We start from the raw sequence: 24,191 nt of genomic DNA, 5'->3' as shown, positions 1-24,191 counted from the left end.
TTTGGCTGTGCAGCTTGTACAGCTGAAACGTGGCCAAAATCCCATTATAAAACCATGTTACTTTACTGTAAAACCATGTGCAGTTTGCTCCATGTATTTTGGCTACATTGCACACTCCTGCTAGGTGGGGAGATCTTTTGTAGCAATGATTACATATATCTAAAAGCGAAGGTGTCAGCTGCAAATCATGTTCCAAACTGCTGATGCTGTTAGGGAGAGGACATGCATTATTCCTTTCATATGTTAGTTTCTGTCCTTTAAGATAGTAGAAAAATGTGCATTGATGCACTGTGCTTGCAAAGTGTTATGTGAGCAGAAAGGAAAGAAACAGCAGCAGCTAAGGGTTTACACTAAGTATTGACCTGCTACAGTTGCTTCTGAGAGGTTGTGTGTGTGTGTGTGTGTGTGTGTGTGTGGGGGGGGGGGGTCGGGAGTACATTGCAGCACAAGGTGAGACAGCTGCCCAGAACTTTAAGGGTAGTAAGAGATGTTAGAGAATCCTTGATTTACCTTTGAGGAACAGTGCAGATAATCTTCAGCAAAGAAACAAGCTCACAGATTGCAGGTAAAGACCCAGGCGTTGCACATGCTAATCACTGCCCTCACTTTCTGTAAGTTGTCCTGGTCTATTACCAGAGACTAAGGGGGAAATTTATCAAAGGGTGTAAATATACACTGGTATAAACTGGCCATAGCCACCAATCACAGCTCAGCTTTCAGCTCTGGTAAAATGAAAGCTGAGCTGTGATTGGTTGCTGTGGTCAGTTAACAACATTGTATATATTACACCCTTTGATAAATCTGGCTTAATTTCCAGAGGACAGACTGTGGGCAGCAGATTGCAGAGAAATGAGACACCTAGTGGCCAAAACCTAAGAACTGTTTTTCTTGGGTGGGTAGTCATTTCTGGTAATAAAAGTATTTACAGATATGTTAAGAATCGCATTGGCTATCAAACTGCATATGGCTATCCCTGTACAAATGAAGAGCCTATTACACAGGGTGACTATACGCTTAAAGGGCCAATATTGTATTGTGTAACAGAGCTAGTGATAAGCCTATCAAAGAGTAAAAGCTTGTTTGTTCGCTGATTGCCTTAGTTTTGAACCTCTACGAATCATTGTGAGTTGGCTGTACATCTCCACTTGTACACAGGATAGGGCAGAGAGAAAGTGGCTCATCCTGAATGTGAAACACCCTCTATTAACTCTAATGTTGCATATGGAAATAAGTTTTCAAAATTGGACTGGCTGACCATCTCAGGTATATGGTATATAAGGTATATGGTGGTCTGATGGTTTCCTGTGATGTCACGGAGATAAGGATTGAGCATGTAGAATTTTAGTGCCAATCCTTTTGTTCCCAGGGAGACAAGCCATCACCAGATATGTCTGGCAGCAAATTACTCCCACACTCCAATCAAAGCACATGCATATTCAGCTAGACAGAGCATGCATGTATATGGGGGGGGGGGGATTGGGACGGACAGCTTACGGATGAACAAGCATATCCATAATTATTAAAATATAGGCATTTAACCCACAGCTATTTTAGAGTACAGATAGCTTTTGGCTCTCAATTTCATTCAGATCAACAGATGTTTTAATGATCACTTTCTTCGGAAGAGTCTTTAGCCATGAACTGTCTGTATGGTGGGAGATATGGATGATTTGCACTGGACAATAGTAAAATAAATTTATCAACTAAATAACATCTGAGAGTGCTTGGAAATGACAAGTATGTTGGTGCTGGGATCTTTCCTATTACTGTAGACATGGTGATTACCATTAGTGATCATTCATTTTACCAGAACTTCTTCAGAGTTGTCCTATTCCCTTGTTTATTGTGCAATATTCTGCCCCACTTCTGAATGTGGGTGTTGTGCCACCTCCAATACTTTTCTCCCATACACTGTTGTGAATCACAAATGACTCACTTGCTGAACAGAATGAGCCCAATGCCGGAATCCACCGACTGTGGGAAATGCATCCACAAATGATTAGATCCTTTGGCAATCACTAATACCAATACTAATGTACCTGCTTTACAGGGCACATGGGCAAATACCCGACAGCACAGTTTGGTCCATTCACCCCATGCTGCCTAAGAGGATAATGATGGGTCTACACTGTACACACAGACCTTCTGCTCACCATCCTTTATTGTCTATAATATTACACATGATAGATATTTCTGGGTACTGTACATAAAGCTATCTTTTGAAGTGCATATAATGAGTTCATTGCCATAGAGTGGAGACGCTAATGGTTATATCCCTACTGGGAATGTAATTCATGTAATTGTGAAGTGTAAATTCATTACAGAGAGGAGGAGGTCTATGGCTGTCCAGTACAGATGTATTACTGCAAATCAACCTCCTGTGGAAACGCTCATCTCCAGGGTGTCAGTGTGACGCTACAACAAGCCACAGTGATCTATAACTTTTTATTAAAAACTTAATAGCCGAAGTCTCATATAATCCCAACATGTCAGTAATAAAGCTCATGTATGATCATAATCAGGACAGATCACATCCTGGTTATCATCCCCAGAAACCGCACATTGTTAATATCTAGAATACATCCCTATCCCTCCAAGGTTCTCTAATGTGTATAGTACATATGGCAGCACTGTCAGGGTGCCAGGATGGTAAAGGGTGAATGAATCACCAGCATGCGGGCGGCAGCACTAGTGATCTCCCTGCCTGATGACCCATAGCTCTTGTAGTAAATCAGTACTAGCCTCCCAGCCTGCTAAGTGGCTGCACTGATGAAGCAGAGCTGAGTTTGTCTTATATCTCTCTAGGGCTGCTTTTTGTGTCAGGATATAAGACATATGGACATGTGAAACAAATCAGCTCTGCTACAACTGACCAGCAGAACTTCTGCTGTCCCATTCTAGTGCAGTGGACACAGCACCCCATGTGATATCCTGCTCCAGACCTGTACTGGATGTCCTGGTGTAGGAGGAACAGGAGAGTCTGGTGTGGTACATGCATGATGATCAGCAGAGATCTATACATAGTATACAGGATGATCAGCAGACATCTATACATAGTATACATGATGATCAGCAGAGACCTATACATTGTATACAGAATGATCAGCAGACATCTATACATAGTATACAGGATGATCAGCAGACATATATATAGTATACAGAATGATCAGCAGTCATCTATACATAGTATACATGATGATCAGCAGACATATATATAGTATACAGGATGATCAGCAGACATATATATAGTATACAGAATGATCAGCAGACATATATATAGTATACAGAATGATCAGCAGACATATATATAGTATACAGAATGATCAGCAGACATCTATACATAGTATACATGATGATCAGCAGACATCTATACATAGTATACATGATGATCAGCAGACATCTATACATAGTATACATGATGATCAGCAGACATCTATACATAGTATACATGATGATCAGCAGACATCTATACATAGTATACAGGGTGATCAGCAGCCACCTACATTATATATAGTATACAGGATGATCAGCAGAGATCTATACATAGTATACAGGATGATCAGCAGACATATATATAGTATACAGAATGATCAGCAGACATCTATACATACCGTAGTATACAGGGTGATCAGCAGACAACTATACATACTGTAGTATACAGGGTGATCAGCAGACATCTATACATACCGTAGTATACAGGGTGATCAGCAGACAACTATACATACCGTAGTATACAGGAGAAGATTGTGATTACTCACCAGTTGCTGCTGAGGTCCCGTCCTCCTCCTCCTGCACTACCTGCAGATCCTCTGCTCCTGTCCCGTCCTCCTCCTCCTCCTCCTGCACTACCTGCAGATCCTCTGCTCCTGTCCCGTCCTCCTCCTCCTCCTGCACTACCTGCAGATCCTCTGCTCCTGTCCCGTCCTCCTCCTCCTCCTCCTCCTGCACTACCTGCAGATCCTCTGCTCCTGTCCCGTCCTCCTCCTCCTGCACTACCTGCAGATCCTCTGCTCCTGTCCCGTCCTCCTCCTCCTCCTCCTGCACTACCTGCAGATCCTCTGCTCCTGTCCCGTACACTGATCTGGCAGCAGCCAGGAGCACAGAGACAAGTGAGAAGCCCCACACCCTCCAGCTCTGTACACGGTGCTCAGTGTGGGGAGGATGCCGCCCACTGCACCTCCCATGTGAGGGACGACCATGCTGAAGTTGCTTTCTTATTCGGCCAGTTTCTTATTCAGGGCTGAAGTTGCTTTCTTATTCAGCAGTTGCTTATTCACAGGATTTTTCTTTTCATTTTTTAGCCATTATTCTAACAGAAAATGTATAATAATCACAACTTCCCCATAAGTGAGGAGCCCTGGTGGTAAGGGAGTTAAGAATGGTCACAGTACCAAAGGTTGCCAGAAAATGGGCATCAAAGTAAAACCAAAAGATTGCGATTTAAAAGAAAAATTGGCTTTGGGCAACTAATCTCGCACTGCCAGCACACAGGGAGGGCTGCCCCACAGCCTGGCCCAAAGTGGTTCTGGGTGTAAAACCTGCCATCAAAGTGGGCAGATGGGCATTTCTTAAAACTAATATTAATAAGCAACTGTGTTTTCAAAGGGTTACATGAGTTTGGGCCACTGATCTCACACTGGTAATACACAGAGAGGGATAACCCTCATCACATCTAAATTAGTCCAGCCTGGCCCAAAGTATTTGTGGGTTTAAAAGCTGGCATCAAAATGGGCAGACGGGCATTTTCCCTGATTTGAATACATAACTGGTGTTTTTAATGGGTTAAATGAGTTTGGGCCACTGATCTTACACTGATAATACACACAGAGGGATAACCCTCATCACACCCAAAGGAGTCTAGCCTGGCCCAAAGTGGTTCTGGTTGTAAAAACTGGCATCAAAGTGGGCAGATCAGTTGCCCAAACTCATTTAACCCTTCCTTCAAATCAGGAATAAATGCCTATCTGCCCACTTTGATACCAGGTTTTACACCAAGAACCACTTTGGGCCAGGCTGTACTTTTTTCTTTGTGATACGGGTTATCCTTCTCCGCATGTTGGCAGTGTGAGATCAGTGTGAGATTTTTTTTTTTCACTTTGATGCCTATTTTAATGCCAACCATTGGGTACTTTGGCCATTTTTAACTCTGTTCCCCTTAGGGCACCTCACGTACTTAGGTAAGTTACCCTTATTATAAATTTTCTGTAAGAATAATGGCTAAAAAAATCAAAAAGATAAATCCCGTGAATAAGAAACCAACTTCAGCATCGTTGAGGGACACCCATACAGAGGTGCTGGGGCCAAAGTCCTGGACCACTAAAGTGCTCACCTGTGCCAACTGTGAGGTGAGTGGGTGGTGGGACCTATACGCCCGGCAATGCAATGTGAGGGGATTGGGTAGTTTGACTATACTCCAGGCAGTGCAACGTGAGGGGACTGGGTGGTGGGACTATACTCCCAGCAGTGCAACATGAGGGGACTGGGTGGTGGGACTATACTCCCAGCAGTGCAATGTGAGGGGATTGGGTGATGGGACTGGACTTCAAGCAGTGCAATAAGAGGGGAGCGGGTAGTATGAGTACACTCCGGGCAGTGCAATATGAGGGGATCGGGGCACTGGGAAGTGTAATATGGGCAGTGTAATATGCAAGAATTGCTCCATACACACCGTGCTTGTAATCCGAATCCACTCTTAAACCAAAGCAAGTTTTCCCATAAGAAATCATAGAAATGCAGACAATTGGTTCGGCACCCCAAATATAATGATTTATTAGTCTGACTAACATGTAAAACCAATGAAACAAACATTCAGAAACAGCAGAATATATGGTATTATAAGTTACTAACACACAAAAACACAAAAAAATGCAACAGCTCACCGCAATGGCAAGATACAGACCCACTACAGACATGAAAATAGTTAAAAGCAGCCCCCCCCCCCCCAACTGCAAAAAAAACTTCCACAAAAATAATGAGGCTCTTGGTTACCATTTGAAAATGGTGTAAACTGCCCCACCACGTTACGGTGGCCTCATTCCGGGGCAGTCCTACACTGTATTATGGCATGAAATACGTCTATGCTCTAGACATGCAAGATCTGTCTTATACCGGCACAAGTAATTACACCACCTGGGTGGGGTAGGTGGAGTGCACGACCAAGTAGAGGCAGCCACTCCCCCATCTGGAACACAGAAAAAAAAAAAAAAAAAAGACAAATTTGGTCAGCTCTCCTAGAACACCATTCACACTAGGCAGGAGCACGTTGCTATGGCTGAAGTTGTAAACACACAAAAACACAAAAAAATGCAACAGCTCACCGCAATGGCAATGAGACCACCGTAACGTGGTGGGGTAGTTTACACCATTTTCAAATGGTAACCAAGAGCCTCATTATTTTTATGGACGTTTTTTTTTTTAGCAGTTGGGGGGGGGGGCTGCTTTTAACTAGTTTCATGTCTGTAGTGGGTCTGTATCTTGCCATTGCAGTGAGCTGTTGCATTTTTGTGTGTTTTTGTGTGTTTGCAACTTCAGCCATAGCAACGTGCTCCTGCCTGGTGTGAATGGTGTTCTAGAAGAGCTGACCAAATTTGTCTTTTTTTTTTTTTCCATTATAAGTTACTGTACAGGAATAGAGAGGATGGGAAACACAAGGGCTGACAGAGACTGCAGGGAGCATGAAGGAATGAGAAGTGGATCTGCTATAAATTGGAAGGTGAAGGAGACCTCCTGGGTCAGAGTACAGTGCTGTAGACCCCGCTTTGCAGACCATGCCCATCCCCCCCTCCCACCCAGTACAGGGAGCTCTTAAACCAAAGCAATGCTCTTAAAACAAGTGACAATTTTGAAAAACTGTGAGCTCTTAAAGGGGTTATCCAGTGCTACAAAAACATTGCCACTTTCTTTCAGAGACAGCACGACTCTTGTCTCCAGTTCAGGTGCGGTTTGCAATTAAGCTCCATTCACTTCAATGGAACTGAGCAGCAAAACCCCACCCAAGCTGGAGGCAAGAGTGGTGCTGTCTCTGAAAGAAAGTGGCCATGTTTTTGTAGCACTGGATAACCCCTTTAAACCAAAACGCTATTAAACCAAGTTACTCTTAAACCAAGGTACCACTGTAATGTGATACGGAATAATGGGATAACTTTATTAGAACTACAACAAATAAAAAATGATAATGAAACACACACATTTAAAAGCACACGCTACATCATTGCCTGAAATACACGCTACATTGCCTGAAACATTGCTTTCCCTCCATGTGCACACTGGTGCACACAGGATTTATGTAGAGGCAGCCGAACAGTCGGCGCTGTGGGGACATTTTTAAGCTCGACGCAAAGAACGACTGACTTAATAAACGTCCCCTATGATGTTTATATGTAAGGTAATGGCACATCATGAGTTTAAGGGGTATTCCCCCCAAAATTATTTTTGCATTAATACGCTGCCCACCCCGTAGCTTTCCATCTTTCCAATATAAAGTTATTATGGATTCTGCAGAGTTTTGCTGTTATCCAGCTGCATTCACCCCCACCGATTGCATAGAATCATCAGACCTCAGTCCACTCCGACACGTTCCCTGCTCCCGACCCTCCGAGACGGCATCACGTGTCCTCAGTCCCAGCACAGTGAAGTGACTGAGAACACTGATGGGGTGGCTGCTGTTAGAGAGGGAGACAGTGATCAGCGCAGCTAACTAACAGCAGCCACCCGGTCACCCCCAGCCCAGAGCTCACCCCCTGTGTCCAGCACTCACCCGCAGCACACAGCCCCCCGCCCCCCCATCACCCGTGGCATCCCTCACTCACTTGCGGCATAGCCTCCTCGGCACTCACCCGTGGCACCCCCCCCCCCGGCAAGCTCCGCCCCCGCAATCGCTTGCGACAAGCTCCGCTCTCCGCGATCGCCCACGGCAAGCTCCGCCCCACGCGCGATCACCCGCGACAAGCTCCGCCCCCGCGTGATTGCCCGAGGCAAGCTCCACCCCTGGCAATCGCCCGCGTCACCAACTCAGCTCTGCTACACCGTCCCCCCCCAACTCAGCTCTGCTACACCGCCCCCCCCCAACTCAGCTCTGCTACACCATTTCCCAACAGCTCTGCTACACCGTCACCGCCAACTCAGCTCTGCTACACCGTCACGGCCAACTCAGCTGTGCTACACCGTCACCGCCAACTCAGCTCTGCTACACCGTTCCCCAACAGCTCTGCTACACCGTCACCGCCAACTCAGCTCTGCTACACCGTCACCGCCAACTCAGCTCTGCTGCACCGTCACCGCCAACTCAGCTCTGCTGCACCGTCATCGCCAACTCAGCTCTGCTACAGTCACCGCCAACTCAGCTCTGCTACACTGTCATCCCCAACTCAGCTCTGCTACACAGTCACCGCCAACTCAGCTCTGCTACACCGTCATCACCAACTCACCTCTGCTACAGTCACCGCCAACTCAGCTCTGCTACACTGTCATCCCCAACTCAGCTCTGCTACACAGTCACCGCCAACTCAGCTCTGCTACACCGTCATCATCTCCTTCATTGTCTCAGCTCTGCTACTTCACCATCATCAGGCATAAGCATTGCATGATGGGAAATATAGTTTCCTATCTTGGATATAGATCGGCTTTTAGAAAAACTTGTAACTCAGGAACCACAGCAGCTAGAAAGATGGGAGACGGCTCTAAATACTCAGGGGGACTTGGTGAGTAAGGTCAGCTAGGTTTGGGAGCATTTCATTTTTTAGCTTTTGGGGGGGAATACCCCTTTAAGTATATGTAAAGTGATATGGTGATAGGCATACTGAGGGTACATAAGGTTACAAAGAATTAAGTAGGCAGCTGGAGACTCCAGCATGTAAGGGATTACATCTGGGAAGCACAACAGAGTGTCAGACACTTTACTAGTGCGGAGGATTACTGCCATAGCGCACCAGCCTGCTTCTCCGCACAGTATACAGGTATTGTTCATCTTCCCATGCTCTCACTTTGCATTTTTTACCCCCTGACTGTATTTCTTTCCCTACCTTGAATGCTGCCACTACCATCCTAACATGTTCCACCCCCATACCCTAGTGTACTAGTGTCTGACACTCTGTTGTGCTTCCCATAGGTAACCCCGTACATGCTGGATAATTCCCAGCTGCCTACATAAGGCTATATTCACACCATCCGCGTTCCAGACGAAACACGGATGTGGAATGCCTGTAACGGACTCTCCCCTGTCCGGGTAGCATCTGTAATTAGATGCTGGGAGCGGGGGAACTGTACAAATATGCGGAGCGCTGTGTGCGGCGCACATCAGTACAGTTCTCCCCCAGGGGAGAGTCCGTTACAGGGATTCCACATCCGTGTTCACACAGCGTAAAAGTACTGCCGTTGTTGCAATCAGCAACAACGGCTGTACTTTGTAACACTAGGAACGCTGCATGCTCTTCTATAGGATCCCGGCCTGAGCGTATACACATATTATACGCTCCGGCCAGGATCCCATACGGCGCCGCAAACAACTAACATGTCAGTTTTCTGTGGCCGCAATTCAGTGAAGCTAAAGCTGTGAGGAGTTCTGATGCGGGCGCATGCTGATGCGCCCGCATCAGAACACTGCGGCCAGAAAGATCATCCAGCCGGTACTGCAGTACCGGCCGGGATGATCTTTTCTGAGACCGGCTGCTCCGGCCGTTCCCATACACTATGTGAACATGGCCTAACTCTTTGTAACCCAATGTACCCTCAGTATGCCTATCACCATATCGCTTTATGTTTACTTTACTCATGATGTGCCTATATCTATCTATCTATCTATCTATCTATCTGTGTATATATATAAAGGGCTAAACATATATAATATAGGATTGTTTTCCCTTTAGAAGGTAATAGAAGTCACAGTATTCAGGTATATAGTATACAGTATATTTATAGGTTATATTAGACCGTCTGAAATTCTAGTGGCCACATTTGGCATTAGTAGTTAGACACGAGGTTGGTCTATTCTATTACACTAAATGGATTTATGTTTTCAGTAAAGCAAACAGTCCTTGGATATGTGTGAAGCCCCTTTATTTCAGCAATTGTTAGGAGCCCAGTGATCAGCCCCAATCAGAGACTACAATTTGGTCTAGGTGGAAAACCCAGTATTTCCTGCATGCAATATTGAAAATTGCATAGGGGCATGGTTTCACTCGCACATGATGATCAGGAAATACATAGGGGGAGATTTATCAAACGTGGTGTAAAGTGAAACTGCCTCAGTCGCCCCTAGCAACCAATCAGATTCCACCTTTCATTCCTCACAGACTCTTTGGAAAATGAAAGGTGGAATCTGATTGGTTGCTAGGGGCAACTGAGACAGTCTCACTTAACACCATGCTTGATAAATCTCCCCCATAGTGTTGAGCGGAGTTGTTGAACTGTTTAGGTTCGGCAACGTTTTCCGGACCAAAACACTCAGCATTTGACTCTTGCCATCTGGAGAAGTTGGATGCTGCCCTATGGCTGTATCATGTTTTCCAGGACTCCCTAGGGTGGCTTCCAACTTCCCCTTAGGCTGAGTCAAATTCAGAGCGTTTGGGTTTGCAGAACATTGCTAAACCTGAACAGTTGGGCAACTCTGCTTAAGGGTCTGTCCACACGTACAGACTCGCAGCGTAAATCTCGCTGCAAGTCTGTCAGGTAGTGGCAGTTTACTGTCACCATATACTCGCACTGATGCGTGTATGTAATTCTGCCGGCCCCTTAACCCCTTCAGCTCCCGCTCTACTGTGTCTGTATATACATTACCTGTCTCCTGCACGGGGTCGCGGCGTCCTGCTCTCCCGCCCGGCCAGTGTGTTGCCCAGCCGCAGCCACTCATTGGCTGGGTGGGCGAGCAGGTCAGTGGGACCCCGTGCAGCGAGGACAGGTAACGTATATACAGACACAGCGGGGCGGGAGCCGAAGGGCGGCAGAATTACATACACGCAGCGGTTGTTCAGACTGCTGCGGGTATGTAGTGACAGTGAACTGCCAGGACCTGACAGACTCGCACCGAGATTTACTTTGTGAGTCTGTACGTGTAGACAGGCTCTTAGGGTGCCTTCACACATACCGTATCGCATAGCTTCCGCGGGACAGTTCCGTTTTTGGGGTGCTGTCCCGCAGCCCCGGAACGGCACCCAGCGTCCTGCATTATATGTGGCCCCACCGAAAAAAAACAATAAACCAGTAACTCACCTGTCCGCCGGTCCCAGCAGCTCCTCTTCCGGCAGAGCGCGCACTCCCGTCATCCTCCGGAGCGGGCAGCGGGGTATACCGACACTGACTGCCGGAAGTGACCTGCAGCCTCTATCATGAATTACTTCCGGCACAGTCAGTGTCTGTATACCCCGCTGCCCGCCCCAGAGGATGACGGGAGTGCGCGCTCTGCCGGGAGAGGAGCTGCTGGGACCGGCGGACAGGTGAGTTACTGGTTTATTGTTTTTCTGGTCAGGCCACACAAATGGGAGGATTAGCTACTATGTGGGGCGCTATAAGGGGGATTGGCTACTATATGGGGGGATTGGCTACTATGTGGGCACTATATGGGGGATTGGCTACTATGTGGGGCACTATATGGGGGCATTGGCTACTATGTGGGGCTCTATATGGGGGATTGGCTACTATGTGGGGCATATATGGGGGCATTGGCTACTATGTGGGGCTCTATATGGGGGATTGGCTACTATGTGGGGCATATATGGGGGCACTAGCTACTATGTGGGCACTATATGGGGGATTAGCTACTATGTGGGCACTATATGGGGGATTAGCTACTATGTGGGGCACTATATGGGGGAATTAGCTACTATGTGGGGCACTATATGGGGGGATTGGCTACTATGTGGGGCACTATATGGGGATTGGCTACTATGTGGGGCACTATATTGGGGGATTGGCTACTATGTGGGGAACTATATGGAGATTGGCTACTATGTGGGGCACTATATGGGGGCATTGGCTACTATGTGGGGCACTATATGGGGGGATTGGCTACTATGTGGGGAGCTATATGGGGGATTGGATACTATGTGGGGCATATATGTGGGCATTGGCTACTATGTGGGCACTATATTGGGGATTTGCTACTATGTGGGGCATATATGGGGGCATTGGCTACTATGTGGGCACTATATGGGGCATTGGTTACTATGTGGGGCACTCTATGGGGGATTGGCTACTATGTGGGGCACTATATGGAGGGATTGGCTACTATGTGGGGCACTATATGGGGATTGGCTACTATGTGGGGCACTATATGGGGGGATTGGCTACTATGTGGGGCACTATATGGGGGCATTGGCTACTATGTGGGGCACTATATGGGGAATTGGATACTATGTGGGGCACTATATGGGGGCATTGGCTACTATGTGGGGCACTATATGGGGGCATTGGATACTATGTGGGGGATTGGATACTATGTGTGACACTATTGGGGGGATTGGATACTGTATATTGGATGGGGGGATTGGATACTATATAGGGCATTTTGGGGGGGATTGGATACTGTATAGGGCACTATTTAGTCAGCAGCATGTGGTGACTGTAGGGGAGTGGCTATGAAGGGTTGCTATGGGGGTGTGGCTATGGAGGGTCGCTATGGGGGCGTGGCTATAGAGGGTCGCAATGGGGGCGTGGCTATGGGGACCACGGCGCACATGTCCCTCTTTGCAAAAGTTGGGAGGTATGCGTATCGCTGCGTATTTATCGCACAAAACTGGCATGAAACTCGCACAAAAGTAGCTGCGGTTTTTGTGGTGTTAAACTCTCCTGTGAAAATCAAAACTCACATGAAAAAATCGCACACCAAACTTTGTAATGTATGTTATGTATGTGAATGGCCCTCTTCCCCGTGTTTCCCCCCACCCACGCTAGACCCGGAAGTGTGGTGCATTATACTCACCGCATCTCGTGTCGACCCCCGTCCGCCATCTTGGGACAATGACGTAGTTTTTCGGGAGGCCGGCCGAACCGCTCCATCCATCCCTCATGCCGGCCCCCCTCTGCCGCGTCATAACTGTGCTCAGCCACGATTGGCCACAATTATGCGGCAGAGGGGGGCCGGCATGAGGGATGCATGGAGTTGTTCGGCCGGCCTCCCGAAGACTATGTCATTGTTCCAAGATGGCGGACAGGGGGGTCGACACGAGATGCAGTGAGTATAATGCACCACACTTCCGGGTCTAGCGTGGGTGGGGGGAAACACGGGGAAGAGGGCCATTCACATACATAACATACATTACAAAGTTGTATAACTTTGTAATGTGTGTTATTTTGTGAATAATTGTTTAGCGCCGCACTACCCCTTTACCATTCCAAGTGGATTCCTTCACATATAAACATAGTTATCAATAGAATTCACTCTAAATGACAAGTGAATATGTGTAATCCATCTGCGGCATACAGATTTCTACCATGGATCCACAAATCATTTCTCCAGCTCTATTTTCTGCGGTCTGAACGTACGTAAAAACCCTCCACTGAAAAATGATTTTGCTCACAGGCATCCAGTCCAAAGCAGTGCTCTACGCTGCACTTTGAAACGATCATAACTTATCACAAGACTCCAGCTCAGAAAGATATTTTTAATCATTTCAGATGTTCAGAATAATTCCCTAAATGACAAAAACTATGAGATGGGATGTCATAATCTTATACTGAATAGGATACAGTACAATAGAGAATCTCATTTGACTATTAAATTACAGCCACACATTGATGACTAATAACCAAATAAAATATGCAATTATGCTGAGTCAGTATTAGGATCCACATTTCACTTCTCATCTATCCTTAAATGCTACATAGCAACCAGGGCTGACCCTATCGTGATGCTATCGACGCAGGCAGCAGAATCTGGAGGGCACAAATACTCTATATATTGATAAGGTATTTAAAGGGGTTGGCCACTTTATAGTAAAATTGCTCAGTGTACAGTATTACTAAGTGTACTCACTGTATATATTGACAGCAGCTCCATATGTACCTCATAGAGGTAATATCAGACTCCCCTCCTCCAGGCTGGGCTGTCCTGCTCTGTGGTGTTTTGGTCCATAAGATTGCTTACATGGAGAAGCATGTGACCAAGCCCCGTCCCCCAGTGTCCGCCACTGAGCCTGTATATGTCTATGGAGGACACAGGGGACAGGGCATGGTCACATGCTCCTCCATGTCGGCCATTTTATGGACAGAAACAAAACACAGCAGGGCAGCCCAGCCTGGAGGAGGGGAGTCTGATATTAGCTCTATGAGGTACACAGAGAGCTGCTGTCAGTATATACAGTGAGCACACTTACTAATACTTTGTACTGACCTATTTTACTATAAAGTGGCCAACCCCTTTAATAATGCAATTTGTGACTTCTTTCTTGCAAACTGTAAATTTAAAGGTTTTTTTTTTTAACTGAAACATAGAATTAACCTGTTGTTGTTGCCCCTATTTGTTTAATGATTCACACATCCCCATAGACCTCTGGGGAGAGATGAGTGCACCCATGTGTGGCCCTTTCAATTAAAGTCAAAATGAGAAATGCTGAGCACTGCTGGCTAGGCTTTTCCATAACTCTACTAATATACTCTACTAAAGGCTGCAGCTGTTAATCAGCATACTGGGGGCACCTGACCCACATCTTTCCAGTTGGTGAGAGTCCCAGAGATGGGACCTACATCTGTCAGGAGCTATGACATATTCTGTCGGTCCCTGTGCACTGATTGGCTGATGGGGACCGACGGGAGCCTCACATGCAACCGCATCGCCGAACAGGTAATGTATGCGACGGTCACAAGCTGTGGACGGTGGCATGCGGGGGTTAACGGGGCCGGGTCACATACTGGCAGCGGAATGAAAATCCACTGCAAATCCGTTGCGAATCCGGTACTTGTAAAGCTAGCAATAAAGTATAAAATCTGACAGCTGAAAAGTCGGAAAAAAATGCATTGTACCATTCAAAGAGGGTTTTATCTGCATGCATAGTAATATGCTGAGGGTGTGTTCACATGACAACATTTTTATGCAGTTTCTGCAGTGTGTTCTGCATAGAAATCCATGTGACTTTTGCCCACAAACTGACTCCCTTTGATTTAGGCTATGTTCACACGGTGTGTGAGACCGGCCGTTCCGTGACCCCGGCAGGGTCACGGAACAGCCGGTCTCAGCCCAGATCATCCCGGCCGGTACTTAAGTACCGGCCGGGTGATCTTTCCGGCCACGGAGCTCTGATGCGGGTGCGTCAGCGCGCGCCCGCATTAGAGCTTCCCATAGCCCACAGTGAAGCAAGTGGCCGGAGCCGCTTGCTTCACTGTGTGAACTGACAGGTCTTTCTGCGGCCGGAATTCACTGAATTCCGGCCGCAGAAAACTGACGTGTCAGTTTTTTCCGGCGCTGCATGGGATCCCGGCCAGAGCACATACGATGTGTGTACGCTCCGGCCGGGAACCCATTAAAAAATAAGGCTATGTTCCACCCTCAAAACTACGGCCGTAGTTCTGCGGCGAGAACTACGGCCGTAGTTTTACGTAGTGTGAACATAGCCTTAAATGGGAAATCCACACTGATCTCTAAACAGCCATGTTTTTCCACGCTATTTGCACTGCACTATAGAAAATAAATGTGACTTCCCTTATGGTGCATTTACACAGAGAGATTATCTGACAGATTATCTGCCAAAGATTTGAAGCCAAAGCCAGGACTGGATTTGAAAAGAGGAGAAATCTCAGTGTTTCCTTTATGACCTGATCTCTGTTTATAGTCTGTTTCTGGCTTTGGCTTCAAATCTTTGGCAGATAATCTGTCAGATAATCTTTCTGTGTAAATGGACCCTTCGATGGATTTTGCCTGGATTCTGGTTGAAAAAGCTGACCATTTGCTACACATGACATAAATCTGAGGATCTACCTTGGACCTCTGCTTTGGATTCTCTTGCAAATCCACATTCAAACCTTTTTCCATTAGAAATCAGTTGTGTGAAAATACCCTAATAAACACAAAGCAATAGATAATATTAGGGCAGAATGCTGGGTTCACACCATCCTTGTTTTTTTTCTCTGTTATAGGAGTGGAACAACAAAATGAACAACAAAACTGCATTTTATTGGATAAAAGTATTGCATACTGCACTATTTTAGGTGAAATCCAACTGATTACATTTGTTTTATTTCACTAATAACACATGAATATAAACGCAATAGGCTGTCCCAGGTACTACTCACTAGAATAGGAGCATTTTATGTCACCAGGGTATGTGTCATAGGAAGGGGAGGCTGAACTATGAGCTTCAGCTATTTTGAATGGCCTATTATCTATACTCTGGTGTTTTCTTCACTGTACAGGTCCTGTCTGTGATGATGAGGAGGGCACTACTGGCAAGTGATCTTTATAGTTTCAGCTTATTATTAGACAAAGTAGACAAATGAAAGCTGCAATATTTTATCCTGTAGATTGTAAATATTTCATTACAATTTACATCTAGAAGATATTGGCTCTAATACACTGTATCTACCAAGCCATTAATATTCCTAAACAATGTCAACAAAAAATATATACAATTATTAGACAATATGAGAGTGGCAGCTCCAGGTTCTGAGCCACTGGTGCATTTGTAATAAGACAGGAGCCTTCCTTTACAGGAAGAGCGCTTTGTGCATTATGTCCTTCCATGCCAGAATCTAAATTAAGTCTTAATTAAGAGGAAATTATGTACTTTTCCCTATTGTTGAATGACAAAACCTTAGTAAGACAACACAAGCTAAAATAAAGTATTCAGGACTGATTACTATAAATTGTTAAATGGATATTCCATTTACTTACAGTATGTACTTTGTGTAAAATTTTTTGCAACTTTCAAGATTTCTTCTTTCGATCATATCCTTAATTAAAAAACAAATGCGGTTAAAAACATTGCTAGAAACGCTCCTTCGGACAATAATTGGCCCATGAAAAATTGACAGCGATGCGCCGTGGAGCGGGAAAACACGACTGATCGCATCTTTTGTACGGCGGCAAAATATATCACTATCAGCTGCACATGTCTGGCCAAAGATTGTTAGGTCTAAAAGAACAGCAAGGCCATGTTCAGACATTTCAAAACAGCAGCCGTTCTGTGACATGGCCGTGTCACAGAACGGCTGCTGTCTGAGATGTTCAACCCAGCCGATACTGCAGTAAACAACAACACTTGAACTTAATTGGAATGCTGGGAGCCGTATTTTACATTGAGTGGCCGCTTTTGATGAGCAGTGGCCTCACAAAATAGACATGGCAGTTTTCTGGGTGACTGCATGGAATCCTGGACACAGTGTATACAGTGTGTGCACACTGCGGCCGGGATACCATAGGGGTTAATGTGATCAGCCACTTCGATTAAACAACAGCCATTGTTGCAAACATGCAACAATGGCCGTTGTTTAATAAAAAAAAAATACATAGTGTGAATGAGGGCTAAGGGTTGGTTCCCATGTAACGTGAAATCTGCTGTGGCAGGACAGCTCAGTGATTGGCTCAGTGGGTCATGATGTCAGGAGCCCCAGAAGTAAACCGGAGTGTAGACTGGTAGGCACAGGGCTGCCTCAGGTTAAGGGGGCCAGCATTTACATACTCGCAGCCGGATGAAAATTCCACTTCGAGTATGTTATCTTATCACAGTAGCTTATGTTGTGGCTCTGACACATCCGCAAACTCTCTAGTTTAAAGACCATATTAAACCGTCCGGTTGACTGTGCAAGGGAAGGCCGATCTGCATGATCAGCGCTTGCTTACAGAGCTAGTTTGATAAGAGACAGTTTGATAATTGTTTGCTGAGACAGTCTGATAATCGTGCAACAAGGGATGCACTAACATCATTACCCGAACCCTCGGTAATTATTCTAGCTGTCTGCCGCTCCGTGGAGCGGGCGGATCCAGTGGGAGGACCGCCTGGAAAACTGGGATACAGCCATAGCCATAGGCTGTATCCCAGTTTTCCAGGCGTTCCTCCCGCTGTATCCGCCCACTCCACGGAGCGGCCAGACAGCGGGAGTCTGCTGCCGAGCATTCGGGTTCATACGAACCCGAACCTCGGCAGGTTCGGACCATCCCTAGTCAGCAGTGTATCTTGTATTACTTGCAGAGATGTGCGGCCAGTGGCAGATTATCTTTTGATGTGTTGAAAGATACTGTAGTAATCAACTGAGGAGCATTTGCTCGCTTGTCTTGTAATCACTGGCTCTATTACACAAAAGTGTCCCTGCCTCATTTGGCAGATAATATATGTGTTATAGGGCTTTCCATTTAAACCAACTATTAGTGTAGTGGGGTGGGTGTGGACCAACGGTGCCATTCAATCAGTTTGGCTTTGGGCCACCCTTGAGGGTGTTCTCGAAGTTGTTCCTTTGGTGGCTTAGTTTTGTTCATGGAATTGTTATATCAGCTCAGCCAAATATGGTATTGTCATAATGCCAGTGCTTGTCCGGCACACAGGTGTGATGTTGGTACCTGCTTATTTAGGTGGCTTGTTGTATTCCCCAGTGGTTGGGAACCTGCCAGGTTGTAGTGGGTCCCTTGGGCTGTTGTCATGGTAGTCCTGAGTGGCAATTTACCCACCCGGACTATCGCTATCACCACCCACAGAAGGGGGAAAAATAGCCCAAGGTGTGCGGTTGGTGTTTATGGGTGCTGGTGCGTGTAAAGGATGACGGAGTCCCAATGATATAAAAAATAAAACAGCTTTACTGTGCAGTCTTTCAATAGTACAACACAGTTTGGTAAAATAAATAGCTCTTCACACAGACTTTAGTGCTTGAACTTGTTTGTACCCGAGGAGGTGCGTGAAGAAGTAGAGTAGAAGAGAGGTAGTTGTAGCGGCGCTTGGAAAGTGGAGAGTAGAGGAGAAGACTTTGTTGATGGAATCCCAACCCAATGTAGCAATGTACTCTGCCGGAACTTTAGAGAATATTTGTAGAGTGAGAAGTTTACTTGTACCCGTGTTTAGACTGTGTCTGACCACCTTATGCCCTACAGTTTCGAATGACCCATCCTAATAAGGTGATACAAGCCCCAGACGTGGTTACCTGGGTGAGGCTAAGTTTCTGGGGGTGTTTTAGTTACCTGCACTGTGAGATAGCATACATAGACCTCCCTTGGTAGCTTTGTCCTATCCAGGCTTGTTCCTCTGGCTCCTAGGATATTGCCCTGCACTTTTTAGACTGGTTCTCTGCGTGGGTCAGGTTGTTCCTAGACTCTTGGCTACAGCAGGGATGTTTGCTCTGTGTGTCCTTCTTCCACGAGAATCTGAATAAGATTCCCTGAACTTCCTCCACCAAGTAACTGATTTCCTACAAGGGCTAAGTAACCTATCCTGTGAGTGGTGAGGAGGGGTGTGTTCACAAGAGAAAATAAAAAGAGATAGGTCAGAAGTAGAAAGCACCTCCTATAGGTCAATAAGAGCACACGGTACATATAAAACACTAACCCTTTACCTTCCACAGCTGTGCAATACATAAGAACACAAAATACTGACATCTAGTGGTGAAACTGTAAAGTGCTCCATCACCACTTAACCTGGAATGAGAAGCATTTTGAGAGGTTCATAGGAGAGACACAAAACACCCGTGGTGGGACACCACACACCTATGTGTCAAGTCAGGGAGGCACAGTGAGCACTAACTGAACCTGGCCCTGTTCGCCTACTTGATGTGCTGCCCTAAGTGGCAGACCCGAACTGGGGACGGTCCCTACACTGCTTAATGCCGAGGCCATCAAGGGAAGAATAGTCAACAGACAGAAACAACCAAAAACAAAAATTAGAATCCAGAGATTAGTCAGAAAACATTAAACAGGTCGAGGTCAGAAACACTGTCAGCATTGAGGTACAAAATCAATAGACAAAGCTCAGGTCAGGGGAGAACAAGCAAAGGGTCAGCTACAGTATACAGTATATGTCAGAGATATACGAAATATAATTTAGAGATATGATATATAAGTGTAGAGGGCAAAACCTCAACTATCTCAACTATGCTAAGCTGCCCATCTAAATCTTCTGCAAAAGTCACGCTGGAGCTCCTGATGGACTGCTAGACCACCACATTATTTGGCCCACCAAGCCTTATACTCCCATAACTACTGATTAGATGCCCAGCTGTTGTATGGGATGGCCACGCATCCTTGACAGCAGTAATCTGCCACCCTAGCCAGGACACCCCATTTTAACCCTTTAACCCTTTTCTATAAGGATCTGGTCTTTGCTGCCAGGGGTTACCAGGTCACCCCCTCTGAGAGTGTGTGTGGTGGGTGTCCAAGCAAACCAAGACACACTTATACAAAACAATGAGGTGTAAGACAGAAGCAATGTCAGAATAGCTTTTGGGCTGGCAGTTTTTTTTAGTAGGAACAGGTAAATATGTTAGAGCAGGCAGTACAAGCATGTGGTAAAGAGTCCAGGTCAAACACAGGTCAAACATAGGAAGAAAACAAATCTTCATCTTCACTGGAACACAATGCTCAGGCAAGGTAGAGCAGATATTGCTGCTTGATACAGCAAAAGCAGACCAATGGCTTTACAGTACCCTCTTCTTCTTCAACACAAACTCTTCATAAGTACAAATTAGGGAATAAACTTTCTAAGAAGGGCAGGAGTTCTAATATTTTCCTTAGGTGTCAGGACAGAAAGGTCATCTCAAGGTTCCGGACAGGCAGAGAAATATGCCAATCAAAAGACTTGCTCAGCTGCAGCAATCAAGTCTAGCAGAGCTTATTGTAACTCCTGCATTGCCGTAAGCTGAGTAGCAAGCAGGTGTGTCACACAAAAGTAAAAACAGGCCCAGTTTACATCAGGCTACTGCACATTCCTGACAGTTCCCCCCCTCTCTAATGAGGGGCCTCAGGACCCTTATTCAACAGACCAGGTTTAGATGGATTGCGTGCGTGATATTGCCGAACCAGATGTGGGGCATGCATATCCTTACCAGAAACTCACATACGTTCCTCTGGTCCCAAACGTTTCTAGTCAACCAGGTACTGTATGGAACCCTGTGCTCAGCAAGAATTTAGAATTTTTTCTATCTCATATTCTAACTCCCCCTGGATGACCAGTGGAACAGGAGGAGTAGATGAAGAAACTGGAGGAACATATTTTTTCAGAAGTGCTTTATGGAACACGTTATGGATTCAGAAAGAAGCAAGCAATTTTAATCTAAAAGTAACTGGGTTCATTATCTCCACAATGGTATATGGACTAATATATTTGGGTGCCAGTTTGCCGGACTGCACCCTTAAGCTTAGGATCTTCGTAGAGAGCCAAAACTTTTCACCTAACAAGTACTGATGGCCAGGTATGCATCTTTTATTAGCATGCTTTTGGGATTGTTCTTGGGCTTTGACCAAGCTCTGGTGAACTTGGGCCCAAACTGTGCGCAGTTTAGAAAATATGGCTTCAGCTGAGGGGTTAACTGATTCAAGGGCATGAATAGAGGAGTACCTCGGGTTAAAACAATAATTGCAGAAGAACGGTGACATCTTAAGCGAGCGCTGCTCATGATTGTTTAAAGCAAATTCAGCTAGAGATATAAAGTCCCTTCATTTGTCTTGGGCATCAGCCACAAAACATCTCAGAAACTGTTTGAGAGATAGGTAAATCCTTTCCTGTCAGTTCTTTTGCGGGTGAAAGGCAGATGAAAAGGACAAGGAGATACCCAATCGACCAAAGAACTCTCTCCAGAACTTAGCCACTAATTTAACACCTCGATCAGACACAATATTTTCAGGAATACCATGCAGGCGCAAAATGTGGTTTATGAAAAGTGTGACTAAGATATGAGCATTAGGAAATTTACACAGAGGGATAAGATGACACATTTTGGAGAATCGGTCAATCACAACCCAAATAACTGTCTTCCCCTTAGGGCTCGTTCCCACTGAGCAAAAGCAGCTGAATTTCTGCGCTGAATCAGCGCTGAAATTTCAGCCGTTAAAATAGGTGCAAAACTAATTTCCATTGTGTTGAATGGAAATTCTGCTCTGCAGTTCACACAGTGGAATTTCCGCACTGAACTAATCCGCTTTCCGCCAGAAGAATGAACATGTTCATTCTTCTGCTAGCGGAAGCCTATACAAACCAATGGGGCTCTGATTTTCTGTTTCAGCGCGGAATACAAGCGTATTCAGCGCGAAATACAAGCGTAATACAAGCGGAAATTACTCACTGAATCAGCGCGGAAATGGGGAAAAGGGGGGGGGAGGATTCTAGTATATGTTCTGGTATAGTCTAGTTTACTCACCAAATACTCGCTGAGTTTCAGCGCTGAGTGCATGCTGATTCAGCGCGGATTCCTCGAGTATTCCGCGCTGAATTTGTCAAGAGCTGATTACGAGCTGAACACTTTCCTAGCAGAATACGCAGGGATTCTGCTTACATTCTGCTTATATTCTGCTCAGAATTCAGCGTCAGTTGATTTCAGGCGGAAATATTTCCTTGTGTAATCCGCCCCTTTTGCTCTGTGTGAACGTAGCCTTAGATAGGGGCAAGTCTGTAACAAAGTCCATCGAGATGTGTGTCCACAGTCTTGTAGGCACTGGTAGAGGGTGTAATAAACCCTCAGGTGGCCTATGAGGGACCTTGGACAAAGCACAGGTCTCACATGCATCCACAAAGGACATTTTGAGCCCAGGAAGGCCACCTGTAATGGCGGGAGAGCAAGTACCTGGTTCCCGCCACCCCTGGGTGACCTGCCAACACGGAGCTGTGAATTTCCTCCAAGACCCTGAGGCGAAGATTCAGAGGTACAAATAGTAATGATTCTGAAGTGTTCTGGGGTGCCAGGGACTGAGACTCAGCGATCTGAGTCACTAGGTTCGGCTGCAAAATGGCCACTACCGCACCAGGGGACAGGATGGTATCTGGTTGGACCCTGGGCGTGTCAATGTGTCAAAGCTGTGAGACAGGGTGTCAGCCTTGACATTCTTGGAACCAGGCCGGTAGGTTATCTCAAAATTGAACCTAGTGAAAAACAAAGCCCATATGGCCCAGCGTGGTGTGAGACGTTTGGCTTTGTCCAAATACATGATATTCTTATGATCAGTAAGAACCACGACCTTATGTTTTGCACCCTCTAGGAAGTGTCCCCATTTATCAAAAGCCATTTTAATAGCTAGCAACTCTCTGTTACCTATATCGTAGTTGAATTCGGCCTTGAAGAACTTCCTAGAGAAGAATGCAACTGGTCGGAGGTTGGTAAGATCTGCGGACCCTTGAGATAGAACAGCTCCTACCACCACCTCGGATGCATCCACTGTGTCAGTACTGAAGCCACTGAGAAACACCTTCTGAGTTGGTTAACCGCAAGGCAACCCTGGACGTACCCGCACGTCCAGGGCCGCCTACACGCGTCCAAAGCGGGGCCGCGCTCTGAACCGCCACGGTCCCGGGTGCCGCTTGTAGTCCAGGACCGCGGCTATTAGCGGGCACGGTCCGATCGCCGTGCCCGCTAATAGAGTAATTGGATGCAGCTGTCAAAGTTGACAGCTGCATCCGACTACTTGATGCAGCCGTTCCCTGGTGTCTAGTGGGGTGGATCGCTCACATCTTACCCCGTCACATCTTACCCCATCCGGGATCAGCGCCTTGGTGGCGCTGATCCCGGCTTGGCACTCGATTGGTTTCAGCTGCAGCAGCTGGAAGCAATTGATGTGCCTATCTCATCGATCTGTGCTGCATATCTATGCAGCACAGATCTCAATGAGAGATCAGTGCACTTATACTAGAAGTCCCCCAGGGGGGCTTCTAGTATAAGTATAAAAGTACAAATAAAAGTGTTATTATTAATAAAAAAAAACCCCTCCTAATAAAAGTCAGAATCACCCCCCTTTTCCCATGTTATAAATAAACAAATAAATAAATAAACAAACATGTTTGGTATCGCCGCGTGTGTAATCGCCCAAACTATTAATTTATCCCATTCCCGATCTCGCACGGTGAATGGCGTAAGTGCAAAAAAATCCCAACGTTTAAAATTGTTTGGTTGCATCAAATCCAGAAAATTTGTAATAAAAAGCGATCAAAAAGTCGCATATGCGCAATCAAGGTACCGATAGAAAGAACACATCATGGCGCAAAAAAATGACCCCTCATACAGCCCCATAGACCAAAGGATAAAAGCGTTATAAGCCTGGGAATGGAGTGAGTTTTAGGAACATGTATTTTTTAACAATGGTT

The 24,191-nt window shown here is 46.0% G+C and overlaps 1 protein-coding gene across 3 annotated transcripts in view; it reads right to left on the bottom strand.

The window, feature by feature from the left end:
* Positions 1-4,091, bottom strand: part of KCNG2 (potassium voltage-gated channel modifier subfamily G member 2) — a 91,845-nt gene extending 87,754 nt beyond the window's left edge. For 2 of the 3 annotated variants that reach the window (XM_069957894.1, XM_069957893.1), the window contains exon 1: positions 3,759-4,091. The gene's annotated coding sequence lies outside the window, so the exon portion shown is untranslated. Of the gene's footprint in view, positions 1-3,725 lie in introns of all 3 variants that reach the window. The other variant, XM_069957895.1, reaches the window with a different exon arrangement.
* Positions 4,092-24,191: the final 20,100 nt, after the last annotated feature.

This window comes from Dendropsophus ebraccatus, chromosome 2, assembly GCF_027789765.1.
Source record: "Dendropsophus ebraccatus isolate aDenEbr1 chromosome 2, aDenEbr1.pat, whole genome shotgun sequence".
In the NCBI taxonomy this organism is placed as follows: Eukaryota; Metazoa; Chordata; class Amphibia; order Anura; family Hylidae; genus Dendropsophus; species Dendropsophus ebraccatus.
Note: the sequence above shows the minus strand (reverse complement) of the source record. Positions and strands in the feature narration are given on the sequence as shown.